The 27,934-nt window shown below is 54.7% G+C and overlaps 1 long non-coding RNA gene across 1 annotated transcript; it reads right to left on the reverse strand.

Moving 5' to 3' along the window:
* Positions 1 to 1,892: 1,892 nt before the first annotated feature.
* On the reverse strand, positions 1,893 to 6,137 carry LOC102147683 (uncharacterized). The gene is made up of 4 exons (XR_011421487.1): positions 5,990 to 6,137; positions 5,573 to 5,733; positions 5,028 to 5,194; positions 1,893 to 3,113 (listed from the first exon to the last, which is right to left on the reverse strand). It is a non-coding gene; the product is annotated as an uncharacterized lncRNA (long non-coding RNA).
* Positions 6,138 to 27,934: the final 21,797 nt, after the last annotated feature.

Here is a 27,934-nt window from a genome sequence, read left to right on the forward strand (position 1 = left end):
TCCCCTCTCGCCTGTCTGGGCCTCCCTGCCTCTCCCTCCTCCTGCCCCAGTTTCTGGGTCCTCCCAGTGGAACTCTGAGAACAGGCAGTTCCCGGCCCGCCCCGCTGCTTCCCTCCTCTCCGACCCGCCAGCTCCCTCCTGCCCTTTCCGGGAAGGTTTGGGAACCAGGCGGAGGGAGGCCAGGATGGAAGCCCAATGGGCTGGGAGTGGAGCTGGGCAGAGACACAGGCCCCAGGGGTCCAGGTCTCGGCCGCCTCTCCAGGGCCGAGTCCATCTGGGGAGGCCAGGGGCACCCCAGGTTCTAAGCAGGCATCCCACGCCCTCCCCACACCCAGCTCCTCCTGCCCAGATGCCCCCACCCTGGTCCAGGGCCCTGGTTACCCTTCAGGATAATGCGACAGCAGCCCCTCACCAGTGTCTGCCATCCAGCCCCCAGGCCTGTCACTGTCCTGCGTGCTGGTGGCACACCTTCTGGGTCCTCAAAGGCACTCTCCTTGCTCCTGTGCAGGGAGGGGGTGGCCAGGGTGAGCATGGCCTGTGGAAGCCCAGACCCAGGTCCCACTCCTGCACCCACCTCTAGCCCCACTCTCCCAGCAGATGGGGCTGTGTTGACACCTTAGCCGCTGCCTGGCACAGGGCAGACGCCTTCCCCCCAGCTGTTGTTCCTCCCTGCACTGCTTCATCTGATGCATGGAAACCGGTGCCTAGAGCTGGGCCTGCCTTGCCCCACGTCGCAGGTGAAGAAGGGTCAGCCTCAGGACCCAAACTCAGCCACCTCCCTCCAGGGCAGAACTGAGCCTGCCATCTACACTGCCTGTCTACACTGCCTGCTACACTGTTGTTAATAATAGTGCCAGCCATTGAGCACATAGGGGTGCTGAGTTCTTACAGAGAACGCCTCCAGTCCTGAGAAGCATGTTTACTAACCCCGTTTACACTGGAGGCATTGGGGGCAGAGAGGGGAGGTCAGGGCACAGGTGCCAACCCGGCTGGCCTCTCCCAGGCCCTCCGCTGTGCCAAGGTCCTTCAACCCTCAGGGCCTTTGGACGTGCTGTCCCCTCTACTGGTGTTGTTCCCCTCTCTCTGTGCCTCTCCAGCTCCTAGGTTCCCTTCGCGTCTCAGCCTGAATGTCACCTCACTGGAAAGCCCTCCCCGCCGGCCCCTCTCCCCTGTAGGCCCTCTCACAGAATCCAGTGACCTGCCAGGAGGCACTTATGACAATGTGCCCAATCTATATGGATGTTTACTGGTGTTCTGCACATCCCCTCTGCTGCCCATAACTTCCCCAAGGGCAGGAACAAGGCATCCCTTGTCACAGAGCCCGGCACAGCATCTGGCACGCAGGAGGCACTTGGTGAATAGATAGGACTCGCTGGGGACAGTGCTGGGGGTCCAGGGACTACAGGCCACTGGCCCTGGGGGGCCAAAGGCTATCTTCAGACTCCACCATCTGGGCGGACTGACTGTGGTTCAGGCCAAATGGCTGGAGCTGGGCTGGGGTCTCAGGGAGGAAGGACAAACCAGGTCACAGTGCACGGGGAGGAGCCGAGCTGTGGGTAGGGACACGAGGGCCTTCAGGGGCTTGGCAGCCAGGGCTGGGGCATGGGGCCCTGCAACACACGGGACGTGTGGGGTGGGCCCAGGGTCAACATCGTCTGCAGGGTGTCCCCTCTCCAGGGCGTCTGTGCCCCCCGGAGGGTGTGGGCAAGTCACATGCTGGGGCTGGGGCTGCTCACCCATTACTGACCACGGGCCCGAGTCTGAGCGACCGCGACACAGTGAACCCACACGTCTCTCTAGAACGTGCTTCCTCATCTGCTCACTGTCCGTCAGCCTCACGCCAGGCCACTTAGACATAAGGGCTCCCGCGTCCAACGCTGAATTTTCAAAAATAGAATGAATCACAAGAATTTAATAAATAATGGTATTTGGTGTTAATTAATGAAGCTTCAAAATAGACAAGCGATTTTGAAGGGATTACTAAACATCACGTTTTTATTTTCTTTTGGAGCCAAACCGGAAAGTACTGCCAGGAGAAACGGCCGCCCTGGGTGTGCTTGGATGAGGTCTTTCTCCCACTAATTGTTAGAAAACAGCCGGCAGGTTCCCCAGGGCTGGTGGCCGGGCAGTGCGGCCCTGAGGGCCCCCTCCTTTGCCCGCAGCCCAGGGCCTGGAGGGAGGGGGGCCACCCGCTGATGTTGAAGCTGGAGGACGGGGCCAGGAGCCAACGACTGCAGCTGCAGAAGCCGGAGATGGCCAGGGACGTGATTCCCCGAGTGGCTCCAAGAGAGAGCACAGCCTTGGCCAGCCCTCGATTTGGGTCCGTGAAACCGACGGCTGACGTCTGCCCTCCGGAGTTGGGCGAGAATGACTGTGGGCTGTAATAAGTCACCACGTCTGTGGCCATGGGTCACAGCAACCAAACATACAGCATCCTTGGTTCATCCCACCGGGAGCCATCTTTTTCCTTCTCACCTTCATGTCTCCCTCTCCCCTCAGCAAAGAACCTGCTTGTTTGCTCTCCACATTGATTAAGCACTTCCTGTATGCGGGCACAGCCCCTGCTCCTTCCGAACACGCTGCCGGGCACTTCCATGCACACGGTCACGTGTATTCCTCACAGCCCGTGGGGAGACACCAGGGTGCGATGCCGGGTGGGCACTCGCTCCCCCTGGAAAAGCCTTCGGCGCACCAAGTCTGAGCTGACATTCAGGTCCCTCAGTGCGCACAAGAGCTGCGAATGGCGGTCCCGAAGCAGCCTGTGCATTCTCTAAAGACATTGTATGGCAGGTGGAAAATGCCCGTCAATGGCTGTGACTTCCTATGTGAAGCGGGGTCCGGCTTGGGCGCCTGCTGACCACCCCGGGGCCCTTGGACAGTCGGTCTCTGTTTCTGGGGTGCCGCCTCCCTTGTCGACTCTCTTAACCCCGCTCTCACGCCTGTCAACAGTCCCTTTGCCAAAGTCCTTCCAGAAAATCGTTTGCGCGTGCCATCTGTTTCCTGCTGGGACCATGACAGAAGTGATTTGGAAAGGAGACAAGGAGGGCAGTGGCCCAGTCCAGAGTTCAATGGAGGAGGTGCAGACGGACGCTCTCTGCAGTCCCTGATGGGCTCTGGGAAAGGACAGTGAGGCAGGGGCGGTGGTTAGGGAGTGGAAAGCCCTCAGGGCAGGCGGGACACACACCAAATCACCCCACATTCCTTTCAGGAGCAGCCGCGACCCATTTACAGGTGAGGCCACTGCAGCACAGAGAGGGAGAGTGACTTCCTCAAGGGCACACAGCAGGAAAGGGGCAGAGCTAGAAATGGAACCCTGACCCGCCCATGTCCTATGTCTTCTTTCCCCGTGGCCTCTGGGTAAGTGCCGCCTTGCCTTGCGGCCACTTGTTCTGATAGGCCTCACCCCACTGCCCTGCCTCCAGACCTCCTGCTGTCAGCCTGCCCCACCTGACAGCTCGGTGTGGACCCTGCCTCAGGAAGGAGCCACAGGAAAGAGCACAGTTAGATTAAAATGACGCGTGTGTCCCTGTCCTAACCATCCAAGGCTCAGAAATACTGGGGTCCAGAGCCAGAGCCCCCGGCCCAGCGAGGGTCTGCTCTCTCTGTCCCGTCCAGTCCCTCCCAGCCAGTGCCCTTGGCGGGGTCACGCTGTCCTGGGGCGGGGGCCTTCCCTGGCGTGGGTGGCTTAGATTACAAAGCACCATTATTTATTCTTCATCGAGCTTCCGCCCACCTGCCTGCCTTCCCTGGCAGATTTTTTTTTACCTTGAAAAGAAAATTGATTCAGGGTTCTGCAAACCACCCAAGTGACTTCCTGAATTAGCTCAGGGAGAAATGGAGCTGCGGCCGGTGCTGACTGATCTGGCTGCGGAGGCCACCCCTGCTCTGCGCCACTTCCTCTGTCCCCTGGAGGTCCCCATGCGGTGCGCAGCACCCCAGGCTCCCCCTGCAGCCCAGGGGCCCCTGCTGAGCCCTAACCCCATCCTGTCACCAGGCCTGCAAGTCCTGCCTGTGGCCCCAGGGTCCTCCAACCAGCCTTGGAGGGGTGGTTGGGGAGGCCCCTTAGACATAGGGCTGCACATGCAGGTGGGCACACGGCCCCCCGAAAAGCCTTGAGCATTGAGTCCGAGCTGGCATTCAGCTCCTGGAGTGGCACTGGGAGCCACTGGGGAGAGAGTGGGTGGGGCACAGACCAGGCGGGTCTTGACACTGGGCGGGTGGTGGACCAGGATCCCCAGGGTGAGGATGGGCTCGGGGGGAGGGGAATCGGAAGCGGCAGGGACCCAAAGGAACCCAATCCAGGGAGGGTCATTTCAACTCTCCTGTTCTGTCTGAGCTCTCTGTGCTGGGGACACAGAAGATGATGGGGGTGGGGAGTGGGGGGTGCTGTTCTGCCCCCGGGGAGTTCATGGTCAAGTGCAGCCACAAAGCGCAGAAGTACCTGGAGCTGGGACCAGGTACAGGATGACAGCCGGGGTGAGGCTGGGGGAAGGGCTGATGGGGGATGCCTTACATGGGGAGGAATTTGGCCTGCACCCCGAGAGCAGTGAGAGTCAGGAAAGGGGAAGGAGGGAGAATTCGTCTTCAGAAAGGTACTATAGGCCCTAGCCCCCATGGACGGGAGGGCGACAGGCAGGTTCCTGGGGCAGGATCCAGGGCAGGGACCAGGGGGTCTGGGCTGGGCCTGGCGGTGGTGGAGAAGAGGAGGGTGATGTTTTCCCGTTCCCTTGAGGGCCACACAGCCTGAGTTAAAAGCCGGTCTGAAGCCAGATCACCTGGCTCTACCTCTGGCTTGCTGGTCAAATCGATTCCCCTCTTCCTGCCTCAGTTTCCCCATCAGTACAAAGGGTTTAATAATAGTACCCATGTGACCGGGCTGCAGCGAGGCTCACATAAATGGCTGACTGTGTGCAGATGCCCTACCCTCGTCCTTCTGCTAGGGTGAGCGCTTGTGACTGTCCTAGCCGCTTCCCAGGTCGGGAGGGGCCTGGGCCACACCCACGGCGCCGAGGAGCCTGGGTGCAGACCTGGTGCTGAGGCCGCTCTGCTGCCGAAGGGCAGTGTCAGGCTCCGCAGCCAACGTGAGACCTTCGGGTTAGGACGCCCCAGGCGACCGGATCAGAGCACACGTCAGGAAGACGGTTGGAACCAAAGCTGGCTCTGTAGATCAACACTGTGGAAACCTCTAGGCAGACTGACAAAGAGAAAGAGAGAGGAGACACACTGTGCACTGACATTTCTGGTCCCCCTGAGGCCAGAGCCAGCTGGGTCCATCTCAAGGGTGGAGGGAGGATGCTGGAGGGATGCGGGGAAGGAGAAGCCCCCAGGGAAGCGGCACTCTCCCACCCAAGGAAGACCGGCCTCCTGACAGGCATCTCGGCAGCGCCCCTCAATCCCGCACCTCCTCTGGAGCACACCAGCAGCGGTCACATCTGCTCCTCACTGACCTTCACAGCCACCCTGGCAGGAGGCCACTGGCGTCCCACTTCAGGGACAAGGACACTGAGGCTGTCCCGAGGTCACCGGTAGAGTCCAGTGTGGGGCCTGAGTCCCCGATTCCAAAGCCCCATACCTCCTCCGCAGGCAAGGGAGATGCCCGAAAAGATTCCGAGGTAGGATGGGGAGAGGGTGCTCCCAGGCCAGCAGGCCTCAGGGCTGGGGCCGAGGGTCTCCGTGGAACAGATCTCATCAGTGGCAGCACTGCTTTAGCCATTCTTGGCGAAACGGGGTTTCCTGAAAAGGGAGAAAGAGGCTGCTGCAAAAGGAAGCAAATTCAGCAAGACCAGGAGACGCAGGAGGATGAGAAGAAGGGAGGCCACACTTTGGGAAATGTGCTTTGCAGGGGCAGCGCCACGTCCAGAAATTTCTGAGGCTGCACCATCACCCCAACCTGGGTCTGAATCCTCATTCTGCCTCTCGCTGGTGCGTGACCTTGCCAAGTGTCCTCAGCTCTCTGGGTCTCACTACCTGTGGAAGGGGGATCTCTTACCCAGCACAGTTTCGGGAGCTGGGGGACCACGGTGCAGGGCAGCGGCCGACTCAGGCTCGCGGTCTGGGAGGCGAGGGCAGCTCAGTGTTCTGGATGCCAATTCTTCACTGAAACTGTGTGGGGTACATATTATCTCCACCTCTTGGAGGAGGAAACAGGTTTCAGAGAACTTAAATATTTTGCCCAGGGTCATACAAGTGATAATGATGAAGATCAAGGCTGCCCCAGGGAGAGAAGGCCAAGGCGTCCTGCCCTGCATACCGATCTGTATCATCCTCCGGGAAGCACAGGACGTCCTGACCTGATGCGACCTGATTCCTATCCAAAGTTACAGGACCACTCGATAACCACACCCCACCTGCACTGATATCATTTTAGCGACTTTTGTACTTGATCGTTCCTTTGTCTTGCAAAGAAGTAACTCATAGACCTATGCCTTATAAATTTAGCCCTACCCTCAACCCATTGCAGCTCTTACTGCCCACGGGTCCTGTCCCCATGCCTGCAGCTCTTACTGCCCACGGGTCCTGTCCCCACGCTGCAGCTCTTCCTGCCCACGGGTCCTGTCCCCATGCCTGCAGCTCTTACTGCCCACGGGTCCTGTCCCCACGCTGCAGCTCTTACTGCCCACGGGTCCTGTCCCCACGCTGCAGCTCTTACTGCCCACGGGTCCTGTCCCCATGCTGTTCTCTGTAAAGAAGCACTACTATCAGACCTTGAGAGTCCGAGAAATCTTTCTTTTGACTGCTGGACTCACCGAGCCCCCATCAGTAAGTTATTCTAAGTGATCTGTTGCTGCATGACAAGCCACCCCAAAACTCAGTGGCTTCAAACGTTTCATAAGGCATTTAATTTTGTTTCCAAATCCACAGTTTGGGCAGGACTGAGTGAGGAAGGCTCTGCTCTGCTCTGCTCCGCGGCATCAGCGAGGCTGCTGGACCGGAGCTGGGGCTCTACCTCCAAGATGGCACACTCCTTTGTCACCAAGCTGGCGCTGTCTGGGGGCTGTGGCTCAGTGCTTGGGCTTCCTCACAGGATGGCAGCCTAGTTCCAAGAACAAGTGCTCCAAGAGACCAGGCCCTGCCTGTCTCCGAAAGCCCAGACCCAGAAATAAGCGCACCCTCACTTCCAGCATGTTCCGCTGGTCAAGCCATCGTGGGGCTTGCTTCTCAAAGAAACGATGTCAGAGACTCTGTGGCTGTCTTTCATCCACCACAGCAACTGAGCCAGGATTTGAACCCAGATCTTTCAGAAAGCTTTAAGCGCTCCTGCACCGAGACTTAGAGAGACAAGTGAGCTAACCTGGTAGACGTCTGCCCAGGATTGACCCATCTAGCTGGCTGTGCCATCTCACATTCACTCAGAGTAGGAGGAGTTAGTATTTTAAACCCAGATGTCTTGAAGGCCGGGCCGGGGCAGGGGTGTGCCGGCTCCAGTGGTCAGCTGTGGTCCCCCTCATTCCTTCTGCGAGCTACTAACCCCAGCTCCATCCATATGGTTCCCAGGGACGAGCCATGCTTGTGCACGACCCTGTCTCCAGCCACAGTATGATGGTCTGGGCGGGCATCTGCCCCCAGCTGGGCCAATGGTTTCCGAGCTGGGACTTGACACCAGCACAGGGAGTTGAAGGGGCCACGTTCACTGCCACGCGGAGAACATCTCTGGGGAGACAGAGGGAGGAAACCACGAGGCTGGGAGAAGCAGACAGGACAGACAGACAGGGCCCTGACAGCCTTCCGTGCCCCGATCCCCAGCGGCCAGCTGTATGGCTGCCATGGACGAGGTACCCCTGGAACCTCTCTCTAAATTGCCCTTTGCCGATTTCTGTCACTGGTCGCCAGGAGAGGCCCGACTAAGGAGCCTGGTCACAGCAGCCCAGAGCCCCCTGTGGCTTCCTCCCGGACAGGGTGCTGGCCTCTTCATTGGCCTTCCCGCCTCCCATCCGGCCCCTCCAGTCCCTCTCCACATGAGGCCACAAGAAGGTTCCAGATGCAGACCTGACCTCCTCACCCCCCTGCATTCAGCCCTCCAGCGGTTCCCCTTGATCCGGCCCCTGCTGGCGTCTGCGCCCTCCTTCCTGTACCCCACCCCATGGGGCAGCTCTTCTGAAAAATTTGTCCCTCTGCCCATACCCTCATGCCTCAGGGCTTCTGTTCATGCAGTTCCCTCTGCTGGAACTCCCTTCCTCTCCTTTTCATCTCAATAACTTCTCCTTGTCCGTCAGCCACATCTGGCCAAGAAGCCGGAGTAGCTATAGGGCACCGTGCTAAGAGGGTAGTGTTGCCACATCATCTGTGTTCTCACCCCAGCTCTGTCACTTACTGGCTGTGTGACCTCAGGCAAGCTCCTAAACCTCTCTGTGTCTGGTTTCCTCATGTGTATTATGGGAGGATGATCGTCCTGTCTGTTCCATAGGGCTGCCGGGAGCGTTCGATAAGTTAGATGTGCTCCTGGACGTGGGAAGCTCCGCAAAGCTCTGGATCTTACTACCACCAGAGACGCACGGCCCGGGCCGGCCCTGCCTGTGGCCTGCGAGACACCTCCTGGCGGTCACCCCCGCGCCCCGGGGACGGATGCCGGTCTCACCCAGCGCTGTCCCCGCGGCGGTCCCGCCCAGGGTCCCAGCCCGGCCGGCCACCGGCTCAGGGGCCGCCTCCCTCCCGCTCGCCCCGCCCCGCGCAGGGTCCCCGGGGCAGTTTCGGGCCGCCGGCATCCAGGCTCTCCGGGGGCGGCCGCGCCCGCGCCCCCTGCTGGCCGGCGCCCGTTACTGCGGGGGTCCCGCAAGCGCCCCCCTGGAAGGCGGCCGGGCATTGTCACCCCATCTCACAGGTAAGGACCAGGCCTTAGGGCCTCCAGTCACTCAGCCGGAAAGCAGCAGAGCCGGGATTTGGAATCGGGACTGTCTCCCCAGCCGACCTGCTTCAATACAGCGCGGTCCCCACTGTCACTCACCCGGGAGGCTCTGAGTCCCTCCGTCCTCCCTTCCTCCTGCCAAATGCTCCCGTCCCCCAGGCCCCATCCACCCTGGGAAAATGCCCTTGAGTCACAAACCTTGGCTGGGCGTGAACTCAAGCTGAGCCTGGGCCAGGGCTTCTAGGAGCTCCTGGCAGGTACGGGAGCCCAGCCAGAGATAAATGAGGTGCCGTCCCGCCCCTGGGGGCCACACTCTTGTGAACAAGTCAGTGGAAAAATCGCTCAACAAACGCTTGTCGAATGAACACATGATTAAATAAACATACTTGGTGACTGGCATAAAGCAGTCAAATCCTAGGTTGATTGGCAAACTCTTACTCATCCTTTGAAACCCTGTTCAGGGTCACCTCTTCCAGGAAGGAAGCATCTTCTGAAACCCTTCAAGGAGGTCACCTACTACATTTTACTTTAGGGCGGAATGTGATGCGTGCTATAGTCAGGTACAAAGCGCTATGGGAAGTTGGGGATGGGGCAGACGCTTGCAGAAGCAGCAGTGAGAGGGAGGAGAGGAGAAGATACTCAGGGAAGGCTTCCTGGAGGAAAAGGAGGCTTTGAGACTAACCTGGAGGGAGGGGATGGTATTGGGACAGGGGAAAGATCAAAGGGAAGTGATGCGTGGAGGGAAGAGGGCAAGCGTGTGAGTTTCCTGGGGCTGCCCAACTAAGTCCCACGAGCCAGGGGCTCAGGGCAGCAGAGACTATGGTCTCCCAGTCCTGGAGGCCAGAAGTCCGAGATCAGGGAGTGGGCAGGGCTGTGCTCTCTCGGAAGGCTCCAGGAGAGGGCCCTTCCTTGCCACTTTCTGGCTTCTGGGAGTTGCCAGCTGCACTTGGCATTCCTTGGCTTGTAGACATCACTCTAATCTCTGCCTCCATCTTCACATGTCCTTCTCCTGTGAGTATCTGTGTCCAAATTTTCCTCTTATCAAGACAGCAGTCATCGGACTAGGACCCACCCTACTCCTCACCTTAATTTGATTACATCTGCAAAGACCCTATTTCCAAATAAGTTTACATTCTTGGGTATCAGGGGCTAGGTCTTTTTTTTATATAGAATTTTTTGTGTGTGTGTGTGAGGAAGATTGTCCCTGAGCTAATATTCGTGCCAGTCTTCCTCTATTTTGTATGTGGGATGCCACCACAGCCTAGCTTGACAAGTGGTGTGTAGGTCCACGCCCAGAATCCAAACTCACAAACCCCAGGCCGATGAAGCAGAGTGCAAGAACTTCACCTCTATACCACCAGGCTGGCCTCACGACTTTAACATAAGAAAATTTTTGTATGTTGAGGTGTCTGGGGAAGCCATTCTGTTTAAACTGGATTTGGCCTAAATTTTATCTGAAGCGAGAGGTCTGACTTGTGGCTCGTCAAACACACTTTGTACGTCTGCTTTAACCATCATCCTCAGTGAAGAATCTATTCTTTGAAGACAAGAATCGACACCTCCCTTCCTATGACACCAGCGTTCTTTGAAGACAAATGTCTCTCCTGTGACATCGAGATCTCGTTGGCCTGCTGTGTATGTGCTACTCTATGACAAACCATCTCCTTGAGTCCTTGAAAGAATGTCCCCCTGTCACGCCTGGTGCTTGTCTCTTTGTCGGGAAAGGTACAGAGCTGTGCTGAGGGTCCCTGGTCTCTGGAGCGCTTCCTGCCTCTGTAAAGGCTGCACTCCCGGGCTACAGCCCTCAGTTTGGCTCGAATAAAACTCTCTCTCCCTTTCTTTTTTGATAGAATGGTTATTGATTGTTTGCATTGACAACTTGAACGTATTTTTTTAGGGGGAACACAATTCAACCCACAGCAATAAGTAAAGGTGACTTGTTCACATCTGGGAAGTGGGGAGAGACGGGTTCCATTTGGGAAGAGCCTAAGGGGCGAGAGCAGATGAGTGAAGATGCTGGAGATGTAAGTGGGGGGATCACAGCGATGCCTGAGTGCCCCGGGGCGTGGGCAGAAGGGGGTCAGCCAGGGGGTTGGAGGACTCACAGGGGGTCCTAACAGCCCCAGGGGTTGCGCCCAGACTCGGGGACAGGCTTTGTGCTTCCCAGTCATCTGTATCATCCTGTTTAACCCCCGTGACAGCCTCCTGGGTGGGGGCTGTTATCAGCTCCAGGTTACCGAGGAGGAAACTGGGCCCGTGAAGGCAATGGTGTCAGCTCGAGGGCCCACAGCTGGTAAATGCTGAACTCAGGTTTGCACCCAGGTCCAGCTGTCTTCACTGCCTGCACCCAAAAGCTAAGCCAGTGTGCTTGTGTTGTGCAGTTGCCTGTAGATGTTAACATGTTTAGGTGTGATTTGTGGGGGTATACACTTTCACAACCTTTGTTTCTTTTTGTGTTTGCAGACCTGGAGACAATGGCTGGAAACGGTGGCCTCTTTTAGTTTATCTCATGGCTTTGTTTATACTGCCTTCGAGCTGTCACATGTGGGCAGATTATTTTTAAGCTCTCCACCTTGGGGGCATTGATTTTGTCTCGCTGGCTGAATTTTGAAGGACAATGGCTCTGGCACTTGGCGCGCAGAGAGCTGGACTGGCTGGGCTGTCTACACACACTAGCTCATCGAAACCGCCCAAGGCCGAGCCCACAAGGTTGGAGAAACAGCCCCACAGAGCTCCCATGCCTCGTGGCAGGGCCAGGATTTGCACCAGGGTCTGCTTGACACCCATGTTCACGCTAGTTGGTCCTTATCTCTGCAGGTGGTCTGTGACCAGCCGAGGTCAGCAGGGCAGAACACTGTCCCCCTCCTCTCCTGTGAGTATCCAGAGAGAGCTGCCCCTTCTGTGAAACCCTCAAGATCCTTGGGCTTCACCATGGACAACAACATGGAGCTTCCTCTAAAAATTAACGTAGAATGACCACATGACCCCGCAATGACACTTCTGAGTATACACCCAACGGAATTGAAAGCAGAGACTCAGGTATGTGTATATCTGTATTCATAGCAGCAGCATTCACAACAGCGAAAAGGTGGAAACAACCGGGTGTCCATCGATGGATGGATGGATAGACAAAATGTAGTCCAGCCACACAATGGAATACTATTCAGCCTTAAAAAGTGAGGAAATTCTGACAGATGCTGCAACATGGATGAACGTTGAGGACATTATGGTCAGTGAGATAAGCCAGTCAAAAAGGGCAAATACTGTAGGATTCCACTTACGTGAGGGACGTAAAACAGTTAAATTTGTAGAGACAGAAAGTAGAAGGGTGGGCGCCAGGGGCTGGAGGGATGGGGCAGGGGAGCTGGTGTTTCATGGGGACGGAGTTTTCACTGGAAGATGAAAGAGTTCCGGAGACGGACGGGGGTGACGGTTGCACACCAATGTCAATGTACTTCATGCCATTGAACTGTACACTTAAAAACGGTTAAAATAGCAAATTTCATATTATGTATATTTTACCACAGTAATAAGAAAAAAAAGATCCTTGGGTTTCAAAAACTCATCTTGTGCTGACTTTTCCTGAGGCACACAGCTGTGAAAGCGAGCGCCCCCACCGGCAGCGTGTGAGGGATTCCGTTTCTCCACACTTTCTACAACCCTTGTTCTTATGTGTCTTCTTGAGAAGACCCACCCAGTGGGTGTGAGTGGTGCTGGGGACTGAATTGCGTCCCCCCAAATCCATGTGTTGAAGTTATAACCCTCAATGGGATTGTATTTGTCGACAGGGCCTTGAGGGAGGTGATTAAGGTTAAATGAGGTCGTAAGGGTGGGGCCCTAATCTGATAGGACTCGTGTCATAGAAGAGGGACACGCCAGGTCCCTGTCTCTCTCTCCCTCTCTCCCTGCAAGCACAGAGGAAGGGCCATGTGAGGACACAGCAGGGAGGCGGCTGCTACAAGCTGGGAAGAGAGGGCTCACGGGAAACCAGCGCTGTCTACACCTAGAGCTCAGACCTCCGGCCTCCAGCACGGGGGGAAAACACGTTCCCGTGGTTTAAGCCACCCGGTCTGTGGCATTTCTCATGGCAACCCAGCAGGCTAACACAAGTGGTGTCTCATTTTAGTTTTGATCTGCATTTCCCTGATGGCTAATGATGTCGAGCATCTTTCCAGATGCTGTTTGCCGTTTGTATATCTTCTTGGAAGGAATGTATGTTCAGATCCTTTGCCCCACCCCACCCTTTTTTTTTTTTTTTTGAGTAAAGAAGATTGGCTCTGAGCTAACATCTGTGCCAGTCTTCCTCTATGGAAGCATGGCTCATAGCCTCAGCATGGCTGATAAGCTTTGTGTAGATCCATGCCTGGGATCTGAACCCGCAAACCCCGGGCTGCCATAGAGGAGTGCACAAATTCAACCACTACACCACTGGGCCGACCCCCTTTGCTCATTTTTAGTTTGGCTCATTTGCTTGTTATTTTTGAGTTTAAGGTTCTTTATATGTTCTGGATATAAGTCTTTTATCAGATATATGATTTGCAAATATTCCTTCCCATCCCGTGGATGGTCTTTTCCCTTTCTTGACGGTGTCCTGTGAAGACTAAAAGTTACTTTTAATAAAGTCCAATTTATCTTTTCTTTTCTTTTGTTGTCGATGCTTTTGGTGTCATATCTAGAAACCATTGCCTGATCCCAGATCATAAAGATTTATCCTATGTTTTCTCCTAAGGGTTTTATAGCTTTAGCTATGGTCTCTAGATCTTTGCCCCATTTTGAGCTAGTTTTTGTATGTGGCGTGAGGTAGGGGTCCCACTTCCTTCATTTGCATGTGGAGATCCAGTGGTCCGCGCACCAGCTTGTTGCAAAGACTTTTCTTTCCCCATTGAATCATTTTGGCTCCCCTGTCAGAAGTCAATTGACCAGAAACGTGAGGGCTGATTTCTGGACCCTCAATTCTGTTTTACTGATCTATTCATCTATCCTTATGCCAGTGCCACACCGTCTTGATTATCATAACCTTATAGAAACATTTAAAATGAAGAAATGCGAGTTCTCTAACGTTGTTCTATTCTCATGATTGTTTTCGCTATTCTGGATCCCTTCAATTTCCATGTAAATTTTAGGATCAGCTTGTCAATTTCTGCGAAGAAGGGAGCTGGGATTTTGATAGAAATTGCGTAGATTCTGCAGATCAACTCGCAGAGTGTTGCCATCTTAACAGTGTTAAGTTTTCTCACCCACAAAGGTGGCAAGATTAGTTTTTACAGTAATTTTATTTTTTTGAGTGGGTAAACCTTGTACAGTGGAAAATTTTTTTAAAAGTACAGAAGGATGGTAAGCAAAAGTAAGTCACTTGGCCTGTCCCACCCCCACCCCCGCTTCCTGGGGCCTCCCCAGAGGCAACCGCCAAAGCCAGATTCGCTGTGCGCTCCAGCGACAAGCAAACACTATTGTGTTCTCCAACCTTTATTTGGCCCCGGTTGTACATCTGTGCAGGCCATTCTTCCCTTGCTCTTTTCGCCAATGATTGTATCAGACAGCATTGGTGCTCTGCCCGGGGCCCCTTGGATTTTGTGAGTGTGTGCACGCAACCCTCTCCTGGCTTTGGGTGTTTTCTCTCCAAGGGCCGGCAACGGAAGCTCTTATTTGGAGAACTGACCTTGGGCTACCAGAGTCTGCTTTGTCTACACACACAGAATCAGAAGTGGCTGCGAATTCACATCTCCCGGAGCAGCCCATAGCCTAAGACTGAGACCCAGTGCCCTGCTCCCTTGCCTGGACGGGAACATAGCTCACCTCCCAGGGCCGTGAGGCAGTACCTACCCGTTGCTCACTTCTGAGGACCACCCAGCATGCCGTTCTGCCCTTTCTGTTGATCTGATCTCGTTTATTTGCTCAGTGGATCAGCCTGCATAGACCTCAACTCCGCCATCTCACACACGTGTGTATGGACATGCTTAGAATAAATTCCTGGAAGTAGAATGACAAGGTCAAAGGGTACGCGTGTTTGTGACTGTGAGAGATGTTGCTGCATCGCCCTCCGTGGAGGTGGCAATTGTTACCACCCCAGAGATGTTAAAGGGGAACGAGTGCCAGGCTCCTTTGCCCTGGCTTCCTCTAGGGGGCGCACACACCCTCCTGTTCGGAAGGGCGGGAGGTCTCCACGGTGCCTGGCATGGGAAGGTGAGGGAGGCCTGGGGGCTGGTTTGCAGGGCTGGAGGGGTGCGCTGCGTTTTCACGTGGGGAAACTGAGGCAAAGGAAGGAGAAGGGACTTTCTGTTTGCTCTGTTTACCTTGCACCGGCCGCAATAGTGACGTGAGGCTCTTGCGATGCTGCGCTCAGTCCACGCTGTTGTCTCTCCTGCAGAGCCCTCCCGGCCTTCATCTCCACCTTGCCCTCCTCCGAGTCCTGTCCCAGGGCTGATGGTGGGCAGCACACGCTACTGAGTGAGTGGATGGAGGAACGCGCAAATCGATGCCCGAGCCGCCTGCCCTGGTCTGCGCCAAGGAGATAATGTGATGGCCGAGATGGGCCGCATCCTTCTGCCACAACGCCTGTGCCTGAACGCAGGGTCCGGGGCCCCAGGGCCTCCTCCCATCCCTTTCATTCCTCTCGACTTGTTGTAGTGTTTTTAATTTGCTATTTAATGTCATTCTAAGTAAAGAAAAATTAAAAATTTATATTATTCATATTTTGAATAAACGTTAATAAAACAAAACAAACAAATTTTGAATTTTGATGTTCACGTATATTTTGTGCGATGCCAGTTTTAAATGCAAAGTCCCTAGCCTGCATGCGGACTCACCGAATTACACTATTCGTGCTTCGTCATTTGCACAGTGGTCCCCGCTTAGCCGAGGTTTCCCTCTTCATGGTTTTACTTACCCATAGTCAACTGCGGTCCAGAAGCAGATGATCCTCCTTCAGAAGGCTGATAGTGGCCTAACACTGCTGGCCCACCTGGGGGCTCCTCTGTGTGCGGGCGTGTGCCACTGCACGTGTTGCATGTCAGTAAAACTGGCCCTGCCCCTGAAATGTCTGGAAGGAGAAGGTGAACTTCCCCCGAGAGAGGTGCTGGGGCTCAGGGGAGGCTCAGGATGGGGATATAAGTGTGGGAGTTGCTGACATGTAGATTCAGGGGATGCAGAGATGTTGGGTGTGAGTGAAGGAAGGCACAGACCCCAGGGGAGACATAGGAAGGGTCTGGACTTTAACTCGGACCCTTGCCAGCTCTGCCGTTGACATCCTCTGAGTATGAGACTTAAGCTCACCCATCCACTCATCTACCCCTCCATCCATCAATTCACCCATCCCCATCCATCCATTATACATCTACCCACTCATCCAATCATCCATCTATCCACCATGCATCGTCCTTCCATCCTCCTGTCCTTTCATCCATCCATCCATTCTCTCATCTATCTATCCACCCATTCACCCACTCATTTATCCATCCATCTACCCACCATCCGTCATCCATCCATCCACCCATCCATCCATCCACCCACCCATCCCTCTACCTGCTCATCTCTCCATCACCCATCCATCATCCATCCATCCGCCTTTCTTTCCATCTATCCATCATCCATCTAGCTATCATTCATCCACCCACTCATCCAGCAACCCATACTCCACCTGTTCATCCACCCATCCATCCAATAAATACTTTTTGAAATCTAGTAAGGGCCAGACACTATGGTGACCATGTGGTAAACTTAGTCTCTTCTGTGAGATGAGTGACAATGTTATAACAAGATCGTATTTGTAAGATGTCGGGCACAGAGCAGGCCCAGAGTAGAAGATTAACGTATAGAAGAGTAATTCGCCAAAGTTCTTCCTCGTATTTACGCTTCACTCCCAAATTGCTGAGAAGTAAAACAGGCACTACCATGATTGAAGATTTTTGATTTTGGGCTTTGAGAGAAAAGAGCAGAGGCCCAGCTTCACGCAGGGCTCACTCAGGGCCTGCCAGAAAGGGGATGGGGACGAGAGGGCAGGGCAGCAGAGGCAGAGGCTGGAGGCAGAGCTGTAGGTCCCACACAGGAGGGAGGGGCTGGGCACAGCCACTCATCAGAAGAGCGATCCCTGCCACAAGCCCTGAGAGGTGGCCCTGCTGCGCCCACTCTAAAGAGGGGTGTGGTGCCCACTGCTAAGTGGCAGAGCTGAGACCCGGCCCCGGGCTGAGGGATCAAGCTCTGCTCTTGGCCAAGGACCCTCACCTACCCTGAGACTCCTCTCCTCCTCCTCAGGCCGGCTCCACCGATGCTGGAACTGGCCCTCTGGGTACCAGCTGCCACAGGGTGAACCTACAGACAGTAAACAACCTCAGCGAAGTCTTGCTTAACCCCGAGAGCAGCAGGGCAAGAAAAAAGGGAAGGAAATGAGGCCAGCCAAACACAGTGGGTGCCAAGCCTGGGGATGGCAGCAGTCATTTCTCATGATGGCCAGAGGTCTGTGCCAACACCCCATTTTACAGATGGGAAGACTGAGGCTCCCAGAGGGGAGGCGAGCTGCTCTGGACCCCTGCCCCTGGCACCCCCACAGCTCAACAGCTCCGTGGCCAGCCCCACCCCTGCCCTGTCTTTTTTCCTGAATTTGATTGCCCCAGCAGCATGATAACCAGAGAGGAAATGAGAGAAAGAAGAAAAGCCCCGCCCCCAGCTCCCGACTTCTGGGTTCTTTCCGGGCCCTGTCCACATCTTGGCCACATGTAGATGTCACATTAATCATTGTGACCCTAAGGGAGTCGTGGGGCTGCTTTCAGTCAAAAGCCCCTTCATTTCCTTGTGGTCACAGCAGCTGTGCAGTGACAAGGTTTTGAAATAATTGTGGTTTCTTTCTCATATTAGAAATTCTATATAATTATTGCAAAAAAATTTAAAAATAAGCAAAAAGAAAAAAAATCATCTGTAACCCCACCACCACACGGCAGTAGAGTCCTCCGTCCATTTGTTCATTCACTCAGCACACGTTTGTCGAGCACTGCTGCGTGCCAGGCTTGGCAGGCCCTGGGGAATGAAAATGAACAACGCAAACATTCACAGAGATGCACGACTCAGACCTCAGGCTCTGCCGTCTATGCACCCCACCCAACAATGCGTCCACACTGGGTGTGGCTGTCCACACTGGGCTATCTCAAAATAGCAGGCCTCCAGGACAGGGAGGGTGTCCCACATAGCACATTTCTTTGCCAAGCCCTTTCAGGTATAACCTTGTGTCTGGCCCTGAGCAGAGGCCCAGCTGCCAGGGTGAGTCTGGGGTGTGTAGGTGACGGGGCCAGAGCATGCCTCTCTGGGCCCTGGTTCCCCATCCTGGGGCCTTCTCAACTTTGCCTCTCCCAGGGGCCCCGCTTCTTGTGTCTGTCCTTGCTTCTGCGGCCGCCTGCCTCCTCTTCCCGAGTAGCAGGCGGCCCAGGCTCCCACAGCAGTGCTGCCCCCCGCCAGCCTGCAGGGTCGGGTGGGGAGGGCCGTGGCCCTGTGCACCAAGGCTCTCCTGAAGATATCAGAAGGCAGGAGGGGGTGGTGAACGGCTTTCACCCAGGCTGGAGGGAAAGGCCAGGCCAGGAAGGCAGCATGCGGGTATGCCGTGGAAGCGGTCAGACCCACGCTGTCCCGCTCCCACAGCAGCTTCCCAGGGAGGTGTTTGATCCTTCGCTTCACAGATGCAGAATCGAAGCTGGGATCAGACTGCGCTCCTTCCTCTGGGTTAGCCACTCCTCTGGGCTCAGGGTGCAGCACCTGCCACCTAGTCTAGGGGAATGAATGAACGAATGAACGAATGGGCCATCTCTGGGCCCCTCTGCCCATCCACGTGCCCTTGGGTGAGCCACCTCCAGGCTTGGGAGCCGGTGGATGCTGGAGCAGGCAGCCTGCTCTCTGTGACCCCAGTCACAATACTCTATTTCCACCAGACGTCGGTTCCTCTTCTGTCGTGTGGGCGTGACGAGGTTTCCCAGGCTCCTGGGAGGATTAAGTGAGGCGTCTCTAAGGCCCCAGGCGCAATGCCTGGGGTGCAGCTGGTGCTCCACAGATGCTCACTGTGTTGGTCTCGCCCTCATAGGTTCCTCACTGCCAGGAGCCATCTCCACAGCCCCTTCCAGCTCTAGGCTGACAGAGAGCTGGTGAGGTGACTTACCAGGTATCACGGGTTTGTGTGGGCCAGCCCCGAACCAGGCGCTTGCGGAGCCGAGGGGAGTGAAGACAAAGGAGACGCAGATCCTACCTCAAGAGCCTGGAAGGGACCACAGGCACAAGCAAGGTCAAGTGGGAGCTTCCATTGGAGGGCCAACTCCAGGCCCAAGACTGAAGTTCCTAAAACCAGCAAACAACCTCCCCCACATGCCAAGTACTCATGTTCACACAGACACACATGCACAGGCAGACATATATGCACATGCACACTGATCCATATGCACACACGGGTACACATCACAGATGTGCATAAATGTACACACACATGCACAGGTTGCATACACACAGATACCCATCACAGATGTGCATACATGCACATCCAGACACACATGCACAGGTGTATATGCATGCACACACAGAGACACATACATCCACACAGAGACATACATGCACAGATGTACATACATGCACACAGATATGCTTGCATGCACACAGGCAGACACACATGGAAACACAGAGACACACACAGATACATACGCATGTGTGCACACAGACACACTCTTCTCTCCTTCTCGGCTTTGCTCTTCTCTTCTGCACGCATCACCCGCAGACACACTGTGTATTTTGTGTATTTATCATGGACTCTGGGTGCGTAGCCCTGCGAGGCCACTGTCTCAGTCATCTTAGGCTGCTGTGACAGGACGCCACAGAGGGGGTGGCTGAGACAGCAGAGGCTGGAGGTCCGAGTGGGGGTGCCACCGTGGTGGGGTCCTGAGGACGCCTCTTCCTGTGTCCTCACAGGGTGGACAGACAGAGCGCCAGCTCTTCTTCCCCCTCCCATCATGGAGGCTCCACCCTCATGATCTGATCACCTCCCCATAGCCCCACCTCCTAACACCATCCCCACGGGGGTTAGGGTTCAACATGAATTTTGGGGGGGACAAAAACATGCAGTCCGCAAGAGCTATGTTCTAGCTGTGTGACCCCAGGCAGCTATTACACGTTTTTGTGCCTCAGTCTCCCCATCTGCAAAGTGGGGACACTCCTATATCTACAGTACAAGTGCTGTGACAACTATGTGACATTTAAACAAAGCACCTGTCACCACATCAACGTAGCTGTCCTTGCTAACACCGCATCTCGCCTGTTGTCCATCTCTGCCCAGAATGTCAGCCCCAGGAGGGCAGGGGCCTCCTCGGCTTGCTCTCTGCTGCACCCCCACCCAGAACGGTGCACAGTCAGAAATCACTGGATGGATGAGCGACCCCCCGCAGCCTGCCTGGGCTTCAGTCTAGAGAATGAAGGGCCCTCCTCAGTCCAGTAGGAAGTCCAACCTGGCTCAGGCCAGGAGGGTGGACAGCTGGGGCCCAGAGCCAGGCCAGACCCCGGGGAACCAGTTCGAGAGGTTCTTCCTCTCCCGGATACGTGGGGTGGAGGGGCCGGCTGGGAGGATCTCTCTGGAAAACTCTGGGAAGCTGAGCCACACAGCCCACACCCAGGCCTCAATTCTAGCCCTGGCTCCAGTGAGGGCCCAGCCTCCCCAGACAGGTGCCCTCCCTGGTAGCAGCCAGCACGTTCTCTTGGCCTCAGGGCCCCTGTGGCCTGTCCAGACAGTAGTGCCACATCGGGACCAGCCAGGAGCGGGGGCTGGGGGCACTCAGCAGGAATGTGAGGAGAGTTGGTGGTCTGGGCTCTGGCTCAGAGCAAACCCAGCCACCCCTGCCCTACTCTCGCTGGCGACCCAGGCGGGTTACTCAGCGTCTGGATCTGTCAAATAGGGTAAGCCCATTCTTCTGTTGACATTAGTGGGATTTCCAGTTGTGCAAACATTTATCAGCTCTGCTGTGTGCCAAACGCTGCACATGGCTCCAGGCCCAAGGCCGAGTGGGTCATGCCTGGCTTGTTCCCAATGGTCCGGCTGACTCTCAGTCTCTCCGGGGCTGCCCCTCTGTCCTGCGCTCTGTCCCAGGTCCAGGCTGTAGGGTTGGCATGGAGGTGGGCTCTCTGACCCTTTGAGTTGTCATCTGTCCACAGTGACATCTGCTGAGATGGCCCCATTCCTTTCACCTCTGGGCATCTGTCGGGCCATGCAGGCAACCGCCACGTGCTGCCCACTGCCGCTCTCAGGCTCTGTCACACTGAGATGCAGAGCTGTCCACGAGACTGCCTGAGGCCTGGAGTAAGGGCGCCGTCTCCTCTTCTGCCTTTAGTTTCTCCCGAATTTTCTGGGTTCTATCATTCCCACCCCACCATCACCGGGAACTAGGCTGGGGCTGGGGGCGGGGGCTGGGCTGGTCCTCCCTCTGTGCGAGCCTCTCCCTCCCTCTGTGCGAGCCTCTCTGTGGCGTGGGCTCGGAGGGTGGTGGTCAGGCCTCCCATCTGCGCATCCCTGCCGGAGCCTGGAGGTTGAAGCAGCCTGGATTCAGCTCTTCCGCTTCTGTGAATTTTCCTGTCATCCCTTCCCCAGGCCGGGAACTTCGAACACTCACCCCAGCTGTGGCCAGATCCGGGAAGGGTTGTGGGTGGCAGGAAGTCTGGGGGAAACCCACAGTGGTTCATATCTCAAGAATATCAACCCATTCACAGCACCCACTCTGATGTGGCCAGAGAGACAGACATGAAGCGGGGCAAGAGAGCCCGGAATGCCCCGCCAAGGGGCGGTCCTGTCCCTGTTGGGGGTGGGGAGCCCTGGAGGGCTCTTGCTGCCGTAAGGGTGTTGGATGGGCGTGGGTGAGGGTGGAGACACGGGTGATTCATTCAGTCATCTGGGAGAGGTGGCACATGACCTGGACATGGGCAGCGGCTGGTCAGTGAGGTGTCTGGGAGCAGAATCAGCAGGTGGCAGGGCCGCAGCCTGGGCCGCCCGGAGAATGCAGTGCCTCCCTACCCTGGCCCAGCACGGTGCCCCACACAGAGCAGGTGTTAGCAGTGAGGGAGGCCTTCCCCTCACTGGGTGTCAGGTGGGGTGCCAGGTGCTCTCACGGCCCATGAGGTCATCGCAGGAGACAAAGCCCACCTGGTCACATGCCAGCTGAGGGTCCTGGGGCAAGCTGCTTCACCTCTCTGAACCTGTCACGTGGTATGATGACCTCCGCCTCACAGGGTTACTGGGAGGAGTCAATGGAACAGGCACATAACCACAACGATTTGTAAGGGATCTGGGTGGATGGCAGTTTTGGGGTCACATAGTTTTAAATACCCCCAAATGCCCACATAAAAAAAAAAACACAACTAGATAGCAAAACCAAAGAACAGCATTGATGGCGAGAGTCGGCTAAAGATGTTCCCACGAACCCCAAATTATAAGTAGGTGGGGATAATTCTAGGGTTTCAGGTTTTCCCCAGGAAACGGGGCTCAGGTCCCTCTGACCTCAGTTTACCTTAATCTATCTGGGGTTCTCTCACCCACCCACCCGGTAGGACTCAGCCTGGGGGTGAGCAGGCCAGGCTGGGCCCCCAGGCCTGTCTGTTGGGTATCTACATCCACGTGTGAGGAAAGAAAATGCTGTCACTGAGCAGCTCATGGACCTGAGAACAGAAGGGCCCCAGTGGCCACAGGAAGTTACCAGGGCTGCACGTGCAGCCGTCTGAGGATGGCAGCTGGACTGCAAGGGGTCTCACCCTTCCAAAAGCAGGTGAGTGCCGGGGGCTGCAGGGAGGGGTGAGGGCTGGGCCCCCCGAAACCTCAAGACTGCACCCTCCAGGGTGGGGTACCCACCGCTAAGAAGCTGCTGGAGTAAAGCCAAAATTGAGCAGGATGGAGACAATAGAGACAAGAAAAAGAAGGCCCAGATAAAGTTCAGGGAGGGGAACAGAGCCCAGAAATCTCGGGAGGGAGCCGCATGAAGTGTCTCTGCGGATCCAGCTGAAGAGGGAGCTCTGTGAATTGAAAAGCTGCCTGGCCCACAGCTCCTAAAGGCTCAGAAACCAACTAACTTCACACAAATGTGAGCAACAGAAAAGCACGGAGATAAGTTCCATACAGAGTTATTATTAAATAAGAGGGAGTAAACAGCAGAATAGCATCCCTGGGAGACAATGGAAGCGTTCCAGAAAGACGTATCACATCCGGATCAAAGCTGTGTCCTGCTAGCTTTGCAGACTCTGAAAATGATCTATGTCAAACGAAAAAAGACAAAAGTAACCTACTATTCCAAAATGGGCTAAAAGATGCTAAGGGAATAATAAAAGGCGGGACAGAACAATGCAAACCAGAAACAGAAAAACTGGGAAATGAGGAGACAGGATTCAGGAAAGATTTAAAACAAAGAAAATAACAATTGCAGAAATGAAGACTAAACTTGAAAGAACATAATAGATAAAGCCTTAAGAGGAATAAAAAAAGTGAATGGGAGGGAAAATTTTAAAACAAAGGAGAAACAAAGACGTGGATGAAAAGTGTTCGAGAGAAAGCTAGACCCTTGCCCGCTGTGGGCAGGCAAAGATGAGACGCGTGGATAGCAGTTGTCCCCCAGGTGCGGGGCTGGCAGAGGAGCCGACTAGTGACCGCAAACCCGGAAAGCTGTGCTGTAACGGGGATATTTGGGACTCCACATTTAAAGAGCGCACCACGTATTTGAGAATATTTACCCCGAATAACCAACACCGAGACACGTTTGAGTAAAATTACCAATCTTTAAAGAAAAAGAAAAAAAAATCCTCTGGGAATCTAGGAAAAAGGAGCAGAGAGTTATAAGAAAATGAAAATTCGATTGTCTTCAGACTTTCCAACAGCAACAGTTTCTGCCAGAAGAAAATGGAGAAACGTATTTCAGATGCTCAAGAACGAAAACGTGAGCCAAATACTGTACCTCCAGCAAAAGAGGCGTTCAAGGACAAAAGGCACGTGCTGATGGTCAGCAGCCCCTAAGAAATCAAGGAATATTATTCCCAGGGGCCAAGGGACCCCGGGATTCTGCTAGAAAGTGAGCTTCAGGCAACCAGAGAAGTTGTTAACAACAGCTTTAGATATAGGACTCAGGCTGGGTGAAGCCCCAAAGGATAGACTATAGTATCTGACAACGTAGATATAAGTGAGATATGAAAGACGGAGGGAGGATGGGGAGAGTGCATAAAAATTTAATTGTTTTCAGTAATCGGATTTGTGATGGTGATATTGGTATTCTTCTTCCAAGACTGTCCAGTGTGCGATGTGGAACAGAGTAAACGAATAATTATGAGATATTGTAATCTTATTATCCCATGTGTCCTTAGAGCCAGAGCTGTAAATGTGGAGGAGAAGAGATAACAGGTGTAATAAAGCGGAGTTTAAGTCAAAATGCGGTAGTCCTGAGTTTTTAATTGGAAGTATCAGTTTGAACTCACGAGGCACTTTATATTTAAAAGAAATATTGGTATATTTCCTAGCTTTGTACACTGAAAAAGCCTTAAAAAAAAGACTAACATAGTAGGAATGAGCATCCCTGAAATCCACATTGTGGTCTTGAAATACAATTTCCTACAAAAATAAACCAGAGCTTTTTGGAGAAATGGCTGATTCCAGGTTGGGCAGGAAATATCCAAGATGAGCCTGGAACATCTGGACATTTCAGATAGCAAGAAAGCTCTCGGAGTCTAGGGTCATGTCGACAGGTCTCTGGGTCTAGCTTGCAGAGGTGGCCACTGGCCAAAGACGGGTCAAGCTGAGCTTGAAAAAGGATAGTAGTTGCAATTGATTGAAACTTTCAAATGTGTCCAAATCCACGCGTTCGCAGCAATATTAAAAAACTCTGATCGGTCACCTGTGGAGGATGAGAGGGAGCCCACTTGGTCAACTCATCATCCCCAAACTGGTCAATGAAAGGTTTAAGATTCGAGTATTTCAAACAGGGAAGATTGTCTATTATATTGTCTGGAGGTGGATAACTGGGTGATGAGACCATAAAACCAAACTCCCAGCGAAGCTATGTCTACAACAAGTTGGACCAAAAAAAAAATTACATGAGGGCAGGTAGGGCTGTGAGTGTGACGTGGCCCACGGGGGCTCCAGGGGGGACAAAGGTCTCTTTCTTGGCCTGGAGGGTGATTGAAGGGAGTTCGCCTCATGACAATTCGTTAAGCTGTACGAATGTTTCGCATATTTCTCTGTAGAGGTCTTTATTTTATAATGCAAAGCTGGACCAATAAAAGAATGATTTGTGAGATGGCGATGCTGTTCCCCTTGTGGGAGAGGGCTGTTGCTATAATGACCACCAAGAACACTGGAAAACCCGATTAAGGCCAACAGGAACAATTAATGACAGACAGCAGACCAGGGCTGGCTTCCCGGAGGAGGCGGAATTGAAGCAGGCTTTGGGGAGTGGCTGGGATTTGGCTCAGAGCAGGCCTCTCAACCGTGATCCTCGGGGCTGGACAATTCTTTGTTGTGAGGGGCTGACCTAGACATTGCACGACGTTCAGTGGTATCCTCAGTTTACCCACTGGATGCCAGTGGCACCCTCTCCCCCGGTTGTGACATGAAAAACATTTCCAGATCTTGCCAAACAGTGGGGACACCATTGTCCCAGTCGAGAAGCACAAACAGATTAGAGATAAGTAAAGACCCCACAACTTCTTGGAGGATCTCACCATGTAGGTGCTCCTCGCCTTTGGATTTCGGGCACGTGAGAGACCAGAGCGGCCGCTGGCCCAGGCCCCACAGGCGTCTGCTTCCCGCCCAACCGTGGGCACTCCGCAGGCTGCCCCGAGTCCAGGATGGGTTCCATGCCCTCGAGAGGCCCCATGACCCCAGCTGTGGCCAGAGTCAGGATGCAGGATGGTCACAGACATTCTGGTGTCAGAGCACATGATCCCACCCATGCCGGACTGAGGAGGAACCTGGGGCTGGGGAGGGAAGTGCCTGCCTGCAGTCACACAGACGCTGGCCAGAACCAGCATCCCCTGACCTGGCTGCCACAGGACCAGCAAATCCTGTATCTGACAGGCAGCAAGCTCAGGGCCCTCACTTCTGTGGTGGGGCAAACTGAGTTTGGGGTGGGGGGCAACTGGCTAGTGATGGACAGAGCCAGACCAGAACTCAGATGTCCTGATTCCTGAGGGATGTGGGACTCCTGTGGCGGGAATCGCTATTAAGCACCTACTTTGCCCTGAGAACTTTCTGCTGTTCAATAGTTTGGCACCTCCTGCAGGCTTAGCCCCGGGCTCAGGCCACTCTCTACGTCACTTCACTGAGGTCTATAAAGCCCCATGAGGGGCGTTCCTTGTAGGGGCAGAAGGCCAGCGGGGAGGGTGACATGGGCAGTGTGTGTCCTAGGGCACCCATGACAGATTGCAATCCAGAGGCCAGCGTGAAGTGCGTAGTGAGGTGCCAGACAGCCAAGATGCTGCCACCAATATGATGGCCCTCGTTGCTGTCGTCGACTGTTTCAGGAGAGACGTGAGAGAGACCTCATACCTACAGACCAGGGAGAAGCGTGTTCGCGGGGCCCCTGAGCTCCCTGCTGTCCCAGGGTCTGCCATGGCAGGAAGGGGCACCCCACCCCAGTTCCACTTGGATTTGCCCAAGGTTTCATTTGAAACCAAGAATTCTATTGTTTTAAAAGACAAGTCCTCAAACCACAAATCTAGATTATCTATGATTAAGGACCAAAATGAGTGTTAGAGAAAAGAACACCCATGGGCGTTCTGAGACGTGAGGGCAGCGTGGGCCAAGAGAGCCCAGAGAAAGGGGGTGGGTGTGGTGGATGTAATGATAATAATGGCTGAATGTTCTGATTATCGATGGCTGTGTCACAAATCGCCCCAAACCTGCCACCGTGCTACTGCACTCATGGACCCTGGGCGTCACGAGTTTGGACAGGGCTGGTGGGGGACAGCTTGTCTCAGCTCCGTGATGCCCAGAGCCTCAGCTGGAGCCTCGGCTGCGATGACTCCAATGACTGGGGCTGATTCAGACAGCTGGAGGCTGGGACCACCTGGAGGCTTCTTCACTCACACCCCTGGCGCCAGCGCCAGGATGACTTGAAGATGGGGCTCAGCTGGGACTGTAGATTGGTGGCCTCAAGGTGGAGCCTGGGCTTCCTCACAACATGGTGGCCGCCTCCCAAGGGAAACACCTGGAGAGCAAGCCTGCTAGGAATCCAGACAGAAGCCACATGGGCTTTTGTGACCTGACCTCGGGGGTGGTGCCATGTGACCTCTGCTGCACGGTATTGGTCAGAGTACTCACCACACAGCTAGATTCAAGGGGAGAGGGACACAGACCCTACTCTCAACGGGAGGAGTGCCAAAGATTTTGCAGTCGTTTTTTAAAAAACTGCCACTGGACGTTTATAAAGAGCTCACTCTGTGCTAGGCAGCATGTAAGCGCGTGACCTGCTTAGTCCTAGGTGACACTCGCTAAAACCTTTTGAAGCCCTTACTAGCCTTGGTCCCATCTTACAGAAGAGGAAATAAGGCACAGAGAGGTAAAGGAGAGCCCAACCCACAGCTAGTAAATGGAAGAGGGCGTGTCCAGAGCCACATCACTCCCCCGGTTGAAAACCACCCATTTTAGCCAATTACACTTCAGATAAACTCAGGCTCCCCACTCTGATTGGTAAGACCTCACATCGTATGGCCCCACCCCCTCACCGGCCTCATCTTGTCCCCTATCTCCTGCTCACCTCATTCTCCAGCCACACTGGACGCTCAGCAGTTCCCTCCTCCTATAATTCCCTTCCCAGATCTTCACTTATCTGCCCCCTTCTCATCATTTAGATTTCAGCTCAAGCGTCCCCTCCCTTGGTGGTTCTCCACTGCATCCCAGCCCTTACCGCAGACTGAAATTATCTCATTGATGTGTTTGTTTTACTGTTGGCCTCCCACTGCTGGAATGTCAGATCCGAGGAGGAGAGGGCGTCCTTGCTCACGGCAGCACCTCCAGCACCCGGCCCGGGCTGGCGCGTGGTCCCACTCAGCGCTGTTGAGTGAGTGTGTGAGCGTCTGACTCAGCGCCCGGCCCCCTGATCCTTGTGCAGTTCT

This window comes from Equus caballus, chromosome 9 (genome assembly GCF_041296265.1).
Source record: "Equus caballus isolate H_3958 breed thoroughbred chromosome 9, TB-T2T, whole genome shotgun sequence".
Taxonomy (NCBI): Eukaryota; Metazoa; Chordata; class Mammalia; order Perissodactyla; family Equidae; genus Equus; species Equus caballus.